The 10,300-nt window shown below is 31.3% G+C and overlaps 1 long non-coding RNA gene across 1 annotated transcript; it reads right to left on the bottom strand.

Moving 5' to 3' along the window:
• Positions 1 to 6,943: 6,943 nt before the first annotated feature.
• LOC139501602 (uncharacterized) lies at positions 6,944 to 9,376 on the bottom strand. Its single transcript, XR_011658614.1, has 2 exons — positions 9,217 to 9,376; positions 6,944 to 7,844 (listed from the first exon to the last, which is right to left on the bottom strand). It is a non-coding gene; the product is annotated as an uncharacterized lncRNA (long non-coding RNA).
• Between the last annotated feature and the right edge of the window lie 924 nt (positions 9,377 to 10,300).

Here is a 10,300-nt window from a genome sequence, read left to right as displayed (position 1 = left end):
AAAGATCTAATTACATAGATAATTTGGTAAACTTTAAGAATAAACGATTGATACGTTTGTCCGAATCGTTTCTAAATATACGGGATCGTTAAACAAGTCATCACCGTAAACTTTAGACGTGCTATCTTGTTTGCAATAGTTTTTCTACAGATACTCCCAAACTGCAAAACACAATCTGTGTATCTATGGAAGACTTTAGTAAAGGTATCAAAACCTGTCTATTTTGACCTATAAGTTACTTTACACATTTAAATACATATTAAAAAAGCTTAATCATATGATGGGGGTCAACATAGGAATTTAAGTTTATTTTTTTTCTTTTCAAACAGTTCTCTCTCTTATTATACGCATACCTGTCTTCTCTTGAATATCATATTTTTGTAAATGTTTAATATTTCAATAGAGTTGGATCAAAAAGTGTCATTTAACATATATTCAGCAGGTGTTTTTCTTAATAGAACTTCATTAGTATGACGGTATCTGTCAATTCCATGTTCCCCTTGATTGGGATTTAATTTTTAAACGGATTTATGTAAAAGAAGGGCAGAAGATACCACATTAAACTCATTTGTCGAAAAAAAAACCCCACCAGACAACAACATGGCTAAAAAAGAGAAAAAGACCACTAGACAAACAATAGTTCACAAAGCACAACACAGTAAACTAAAGAATGAGCAACAAAGAGTAAGTACACTTTTTGATTGTTTAAAAATATCCTACGTTAAAGATATAACTCACTTTACGCAGGATATGTATTTATCAGTTTGGCATATTGCATTTCTCATGCATTATTTTATTGTTTACTAAACGATTCATATTGTGTTGCATTTTTATATGGCTTTCTGAGAAATGTTGTCATACTATATTTCTCATTTGTTATGTCGGTCAAATCAAATTTGAATTAAGATGCAATTTTAATATCACTATGCATTGCATATTTTCCCTCAGGTCACATATACACATGTATTATACATGCTATATTCATTGTACTGATTCATGATCATAGATTAATTCATTTCATTTTGTCATTACTTTCCTTAAAAAATTTCTCATGTGACATGTTTTCATGATAGATATCTGCCCAAAGTTTCAAATGTTGATTCAGGATGCTCTTTATATTTCACTCTAGCAGTCTAACTTAAAGGTTTAACATCTATATTTGTCAAAATAATCTTAATACATGTATGTTGTTATTGTTAACAATTACAAATTGCAATCAGCATGAGGTGATTTAAAGTTTTCCTTCGTCAATGTTTGAGGAGATAAATCAAAATCACTTGCTCCGAAATTCTCCGAATTCATTCTACAAATTGTTGTTGCTATTTTTGTTGAATCTAAAAGCAATATAGCTATGCTATTTTGACGTGTCTGCAAGAATACAGTTATATTTTGTAAACACTGGATTTGGATCTAGTTTAAAAAACGATCTAGAAATATAATAGTAATATACGAGTTGTTTTGGAACAGTATTCAACATTTCACAAAACAAACACTGAATTCGTGCAGTGGTTTGTCAGATTCAAAGAACATATTAACTGTTTACATTGTAATTGGATGGTTCGAAATACTTATAATTATAAGCTTTTCATGAAATTGAAACCGAGTACCTACACCTTTTAGAAAATAAAACGAAATGCAAACATTGCAAGAGAGAAATTCTGATTGCACTTGTCGAATAAACTTAATCCTTATGGTCATATTTATCAAAGGTACCAGGATTATAACCTCTTGATATTGGTAACTTTAGAATAGGTAATGACAAAGATGTAGGCAGAAGAACGCTGAATTGGTAGACTATCTTGTCTTAATCTTCATTGTTCTTAATTAAATTATGTCAAGTTGATTAGATACATCATGGATTAAATTCAATTCTCTGGATGTACACAGTAAAATAAGTTTCAATATATTACATGATATATACAAAGAACAAATCACAAACGAAACACATATTGAGCTGCTTCAACAACAAACTGAGTGATGCAGCCCAAAGGGCAACGATGATGTCGATTATGTCAAGTAAACCAGTCTGAAGTTAAAAGAAAAAGAAAACAATAACGCGTTTGATTACGTTACCCAAGCTGATATTGAAAATTTTGCAAGTAATATTTGTAAAAGTTTTATAAAGTTTCATCAAACATTTTTTTCGAGGCTAAACGAACAGGTTTGCTCTATAAAAACAAAAGTGAGAGACCACGGTTTCACCAAGCTAAAAAATAAATGAATAAAAAATGACTTTATTATGATAAATATAATGAATAAAAAGCAGTAAACGGAAGAATCGCAAGTATATCATATAAAAAAGCAATGCATTGCCTGAATCAGTCTTTCCTCAAGAATCTTGTTAATGACTTCAACACAAAGTCTAAATCTCACCCTTATATAAGAAATATTGAAAACATGGAACAATTTGTTAAATATTTTGAAAAGATAAATCATTCTAAAGAGGAGGGAGACTATGCAGATATAGGTTTTAATAAAGTCGCACCATCAAATTCTGAATTCTTTTATCACAGAAAAATAAGTTTTAAAAGTGATTAAAATCTTAAAAATAAAATTCAGTTGATGTTGCCTATTTACCAATAGCTTGTGCTTAAGACTGAAAAGGTTCATTTAGTTTGTTCATTATGCTCTTTTTATCCATCAAAAAGTGTTTTCAATTAAACTCGTTAGTCGCATTTGGTCTTGGTATAGATACCGGTATAAGAGATGATAGGTACAGACATATTTTCAAAGTAGGAAGAGTTTTTCGATTGAACAAAGTTGATGGCATCGATGTCAAAGGATTGTTTCAAAAAGTATCATTTTTCCATTTCATAATTTGCCATGTGAACCGATATTAAAAGACTATGTGTATGACTAATAATATTCGACTTTAAAGCAGCATGTATTGGTTTGAATGTGGATTTGTAATATTGGTTTCCGAACACACGTTAATAAATAAAACTTTGTACGGATGAAATGAATTTCTAACAGCTTCTGTTTAAATATAAGAGGTATACATGGTATAAGAAGGTAATGAATATTGACATTTCTGAGAGAAGGTGGTGCATAATGACGAAGACCATTTTTCCTCGAGGACCAGAGTGGAACATCTGCATCACATTTACTAAGCTTCAGGAAGAACTAGCTATCATCAATTTCGTCATTGTAACCATTTGTTGTCGCAGTTTCTAATTAATGGTGATAGTTGGTCCTGTGGTATATGTTTAAGTTGATACGAATCGCATAGAAATCCACGAAATGACCAGACCGATTAAATTGTCGATAAACAATCATGACTTCTTTATTGTATGCATTTTTATCGATGGCTGCATATATGTTTGCTAAGACTTCCTTTCGTTTTATAAACTGATATTCATGTTGCTATCGTACATGTTTTACTTATAATTTATAGTGATATTGATACTGTAAATTCTGAAATTATAGCGAGGCTTTTATAATTGCGAAAAATGCGACAAATATTTTTTATGAATTAAACAAGGACTTTTCTCAAAATCGTAAACATTTTAAATGGCAATGAAGTCTAAAATGACAAAATCGCAATAATAAATGCATGCAATAATTTCTGAATTTCATTTATTTTTCAAACTTCGCCGAATTAGTAGCAACTACTGCAAACGATGTAGTCAATTGTAATTGATCTATAGAAAAAAGGCGATATATACTTAAGGGACATGTGTACTTCAGTCGAAAACAAACACCATGGCTAAAAGTCAAAAGGGCAAATAGATAAACAACAGTTCATAAAACACAACATAAAAAACAAAATACTGAGCAACACGAACACCTCAAAACACGGGAGAGTAATCGTATGTGCTCCGGAAGGATAATCATATCTTGCACAACACGTGACAACCGCAGTGTTTATCAATGACATGTTAGTACACATTCGGGTAAATAAATAAAGGCAACATTAGTATACCACTATTCATAAATCGATAGAAAAAACAAATCCGGGTTACAAACTAAAACTGAGGGAAACGCATTAAATATAAGAGGAGAACAACGACACAACATAAAAATGTAATACACACAGAAGCGAACTAAGTATTAGACACAATCCGATGAGAATTACAAATATAACATCAAAACTTAATACGTGAATTTGGGATAGAAAAGTACCGTGACACGTCTTATTATATGAATTCACACTCAAATATAAGAGGAAACAAACGACACAAAAGAAACACAACGTTAAAATATAACGCACACAGAAACGAACTATAATACTAGTATAACAACGGCCATATTCCTGACTTGGTACAGGACGTTTTGTTAAAAAAAAAATGGTGGGTTGAACCTGGTTTTGTGGCCTGCCAAACCTCCCGCTTTAATGACAATGTTTAATTTAACATTAAAATGAAAACACAACATTACAGGACTACAATACAAATAAATAGGAGAACATATTGGACACAGAAACAAACGAATATTAGCTAACAAAAGGCACCAAAAAAACAAAAGGTAAAACGGATAGATATTGAAGTTACGATATTTGAAACATACCCGATATCATCTTTGAAACAGATATTTCATGATGGCCAACCAACTCTCAATGGTGTTCGTAAATTAACAACGGATAATTTCAACTCCACCACTTAGAACACTTGGTTTTATAACTTTTTTGTTAATCTTTACACATTTAACTACCAAAAGTGGTGTTGAGAGTCTTTTTCGAATTGTTTAATTGCACCATGTCCAACTTTCAAGACTTGGATTTAACTTGAAATTTAGACAATGCTGTAACGTTCTTTCTCATCAGTCCACAAAGATAAGCAACATGAAAAGGATTCATGCTATATTTTATGAAATTTACACAATTACAAATCGGTCCTTCTTTCTTTTGGTATTAACACCAAATAAAACGAAGAAATTAAAATTTACTGTTATTGTACTGGATACCAACACTCCTTATAAAAAACTTTACGTAGCTGAATCATCAAGATGTTCGACTACACATCTTTCTTAAGTGCTGACTACTATTCTTTCCACAGTAAAATATGGCCTTCAAAAATATTGTGATGATATATATTCAACCAATGGTGTAAGTAAGATTTGGGTTAATATGATCATTCTTATTTTGTGAAGAACCAACACTGATTCTATCAGAAAATACACTGACGATGACATTTTCAAAATGCTGGACTTTTCAATCAACAATATATTTGTTGAGCTTGCAGGGTGAATATTTCAACTGACAGTCAGCATTCCAATGCGAAATTCCTTAATTTTACTTTCAGATATATATGTCCCATCACTGAATAATCCGTATTTCAGTCAATACCTGCATTTCGTACATCTCAGCGAGCTTAAAATAAGAATACTACTAATATTAGAAAGACTGCTTGATCATGTGTTGATACCTTGATCTGTTCCGCAATATTTATACAGATGCACTACTTTATACTAAAATTTATGACACACGGGCTGATTTCAAATTCTCAATTATCAATTACCCATTTTCAACAGTAAAAACATTTATTCGAGTGTCACTGGTGAGTCCTTTGTAGACGAAACGCGTGTTTGGCGCAAATACAAAATTTATTCCTGGTGTCTTTGACGAGTTTATTTTTTATGCGGTTCGCTTCGTCGTTAGGTGCTAACAAATCTCAATTAGTACGTTACACTGTACGGATCCATATACAGGAGCATATACAAAAACTGTACTAAACAGAGTTATGATGAGGAGATATTAAAAATGACACTCCATAGAGTTTATTGACACCATCACGAAATGGTTGATATATACGATGTGTCTGTGTCTAAACTAAATAGGGACATTTTTACCACATCTGAGGTTGTGGTTTACCATCTATGTCGTATGTCTCCTAATTAGGGAACATTATGACGGTTTTGCCAAGTGTGAATTTGCATTGCTATACGACGTCTCTCGATATTTATACATCCAACATTAATGTATTAAATTATGATGTTTTGATTGTTTTTTAGTACGGTTGTATATTGTGCTATGTCTTAGCGTTTGACGTTTGAACTCTGTACTGCATTTTCGGTACATTTCATATATATATGTTAGCGGCAATAAGTGAAATTAGGCATTAAGCTTAAATCATGGTCAGTAAGCTTGTACCTTAAATACTGTACAGTAATTTAAAAATATGTATGATAACTTTTAAATTTGCAGTATTTTTTGGCCAAATAAGGGCCTTATTGTCCCTACTACTTTGTGTTAAAATCATTTTGTTATCACTGTTCTACTGTTAACAAAGAAATTAAATTTATTTGTGTAAGCAAAAGTCATATCATAATTTTGTCTTCTTTTACCATTTCCACTAGTGAAGAATACAAATTTTCAAATAGATATTATAATTATTCTATAGAATCTCCCGCCTTTTTTATTTGGATACAATCACTTCTTTTTAAATATTTTTAATATTTTGTTATCCCACAAAAACATGAAAAAAGGATGAGTTAATTTTTTTTTACTTCTACTTTTACTAAATAAACGTACTAAATTCAAAGAACTGTCAAATGAATGTATATTTATACATGTAATTTATTAGAAATATAATTAAGAAACGACTTTATTTCAAGAATAAATGACTAAATATGCAAAAGTTCCAGAGTTTACATACTGCCTAAAATTATGTTCGGCAATAGAATGAATAATCATCATCAGATTTCAGGAAATAGGAATAATGCCTGAAAATTTCAGGCAATAACTTATTGCCTAGGTATTAGCTTGTTCCTAGGATTTAAGCTTAATGCCTAATTTCACTTATTGCCGCCATATACAGGATATATATGTCTTATTTTTCAATATAGTCGAGTTAATTTCAATTTTTTATATCTAAATCGTTATGACTGAGGTATACCTCTGTTGCCTTTATTGACATGTTGACATTGATCACTTTTCATGCTATTGTACTGAGGACCAAATAGTAAGACCCAATTTTAAGGGAGAACGCATAATTATTTGTAACTATTTATGGAGTTTCTAGTTTAATATATAATAATACAGTTTTATCGACATATATATACTATAACAGCTAGTCATGAAATCAAGCACTTGACTCAAACTAAATAACTAAGAAACAGTTAGACGAACAATCTGATCCAGAATGGGTGGTATAATGTTGAATCGAAATTTTACTTTGTGAAATTTACTTTCCATATCTTGTAATAGCTTCTCGTCATATTTTTGCTCAGTTTCCAAAGCACATAACTTGCCAAATACCTGATAAGAATCTCCATACTTAATGAATTTGTGAAGCACTTCTTTTCTCTGGGGTATTTTGGCTACTAATGCCTCACAATATTGGATTTTCTGTTTCAATTTCGAAGTTTCATCTGCAAGTTGTTTTTCTATTTTGGAGCGATATTTGTGAAAATACGATTGCACATTGTTTACTATGGACTGAATATTAGTCATAGCGAAGTCCGTTGCTGTTCTTAGATCTTTTATATTGGACTTGTTTGAAATGATAAGCCTCTCTGCCTTTTTCTGGTTAAATTCGAGCTTTTTAAAGAACGATTCAACGTTTTTCTCTGCATTTAGTGATTTGATTTTATGAACGTCTTGGCAAAGTTTGTGCTTATCTTTCAAGCATAGAAAGCAGACACAACAGTTGTGACCAACACATAAAAACTCGAATGTTTCGTCTTCATGATCAGAGCATGTCTGCTTAAAACTGCGAATTTCTGGCAGAAACTTTGAATATTCTTCAATTGCAAGAACTTTATGTTCGTTCAATAAGCGAAACTTCCCATGCTGTTGATAACATCCTTCACATAGTGGCTGTCTACAATCTAAACAGTACTTTATTGATGTTTTCAGTTCTCCTCCAAGAAAACAAATTTCACACTGGTTGATAATCTCGCTCATTCTGTAAAAATATATTGATATTTCAAGTATTTTAATATAACTTACTCGTGGGAACCGTTTATCAAAGATCATGGTACTGAGATGACCGCTTATGTGAATTCAAGGTATAAGTTTAAAACGAGACGAAGGGAGCACTGTTTGTTGTTTCTTTAACTTATTGTTCTGGAGGATATATTTGTGAAACCAAATCAGAAAGTTTGGATTGTTAGTCATGTTAATGGAAAGAACATTATCAGTACATGTGAATGAGAAATTTAATGACCTGGCTTCTTTTATCGTCTTTTTTTTGACAAGTGTCTGAAAGAACTCGTTTAGAGTCATCACATACTATTTACACAGAAGTAAAATAAATTATCAGCAAAAAGTTTAGACTTTGGCTACAAAACAAGAAAAAGACAAGATACACAGCAATTGATATTAGCATACAAACGCAGTAATAAGCTATCAATGTGATGACAGAATAGTAGAAACCAACAACGATAAAGCATTTTATGAACGTTTAACGACATCTATTAGATGAAACGTTACAACCTTTTTTACTATTTCATAGAAAAATAATGCTCGTATTTTGGATTATGGAAAATATAAAATAATTATCGATTTCTTCTATGTCAGTTAGATATTGAAATGTGTCTGTGTTAGAAATTGAATTTTATAATTCCTACCGTACCATAAAGCACCATTCATTGAATCATTCATTAAAACATTGATATTTAAAGTTTTATGAATCTGCTAATCAAAACTTGCTTTAAATCTGATTCATATCTACAGCGGACATGGGCCGTCGATGTTTTTATTTATGATTTGTAAAAATACAAAACGAATCCGGCTGTAATATTGTCAATTGAAAAAAAATGAGTGATGATGATGAGCCCTTATGACAGTTTCTATTAAATAAAACTTCTTCTGAAAATCCAGGAAATTAAAACATTGAGCAAGAAATGTATTTTGTATAAATACAAAATATGACACTTTACTTCAGGAGCACCTGAGATCACCCCTAGATTTTGGAGGGGTTCGTGTTGTTTATTCTTTAGTTTTCTATGTTGTGTCGTGTGTACTATTGTTTTTCTGTTTGTCTTTTTCATTTTTAGCCATGACGTTGTCAGTTTGTTTTAGATTTATGAGTTTGACTGTCCCTTTGGTATCTTTCGTCTCTCTTTTACTTTCTTATACCAACAACCTTAGTCCCATGCAACGATGCAAAGCGAACTTATCTTATAAACTCATGAAACTCTTAAGCTTGATCATTAAGATTAAAAAAAAAATCAATTGATATTTGATTATGCTACTGATCGTACATGTTTGAAAATCTGTAGTAAATAAAGTCTGAAATACAATATTCTCGATATATCTGTTTCCACGTGTCTTACCTTTGTGTTCAGGTTTATATCATTAAAACTCATACAAAATTATGATTTAAATAGCAGCTACAGTGTAGTTTATCACACAGATCATTTACACTAATACACACCTGCTGTATTCTTTGCACACAATTATACACATTTTAAATTGAAAAATCGAAGGTAAGCAGGTGGTTCCGCTTCAGATTGTAATTTACTGTAATGAATCAATATATAGGTTTTGTACACAATTATACACATCATTAATTGTAAAATCTAAGGTAAGCTGTTATTTAGATTTTATTATTTAACTACATGTTGTTACATAGCAATGCAGGTAATACACATTTAATCTTTTTGCAAAAAAAAATATGTGTTAAGTGGATAAAAGTTGATACAGTGGTAGTACAAATTTTTGTCTATTTTCCCTGTGTACTTAAATTACTGTACATTGCATATTTGTCAGAGACATTTACAAGATAGAAAAAAAAGATTGATTATCAGTCATACATACATGTATGCTTTTTCTCAACAATACATATTATCAATTAAGTAATTACTTTCTCTTGTACTTGTTATAAAATCGAGAATGGAAATGGGGAATGTGCCAAAGAGACAAGAACCCGACCATAGAAAAAAAACCAGCAGAAGGTCACCAACAGGTCTTCAATGTAGCGAAAAATTCTCTCACCCGGAGGCGTCCTTCAGCTGGCCCCTAAACAAATGTATACTAGTTCAGTAATAATGAACGCCATACTAATTTCCAAATTGTACACAAGAAACTAAAATTAAAATAATACAAGACTAACAAAGGCCAGAGGCTCCTGACTTGGGACAGGCCCAAAAAAGCGGCGGGGTTAAACATGTTTGTGAGATCTCAACCTTCCCCCTATACCTCTAGCCAATGTAGAAAAGTAAACGCATAACAATACGCTTATTATACTTGTTTTATTATGTCTTCCCCATTGAAGAATTCAATATAATGCTTTTGTAGTGTTTACTATTTTTGTTCATACACCATTGACGTCAAAGAACAATGGAACCAGTTCAGTATTTCAATGTTTTAAGTTGAAAATGAATTGGAATACTAGTAACGAATACTGAAACCCGACAT

The sequence above is a fragment of the Mytilus edulis genome, chromosome 13, assembly GCF_963676685.1.
Source record: "Mytilus edulis chromosome 13, xbMytEdul2.2, whole genome shotgun sequence".
NCBI lineage: Eukaryota > Metazoa > Mollusca > Bivalvia > Mytilida > Mytilidae > Mytilus > Mytilus edulis.
This window is presented reverse-complemented; position numbering and strand designations above follow the sequence as displayed.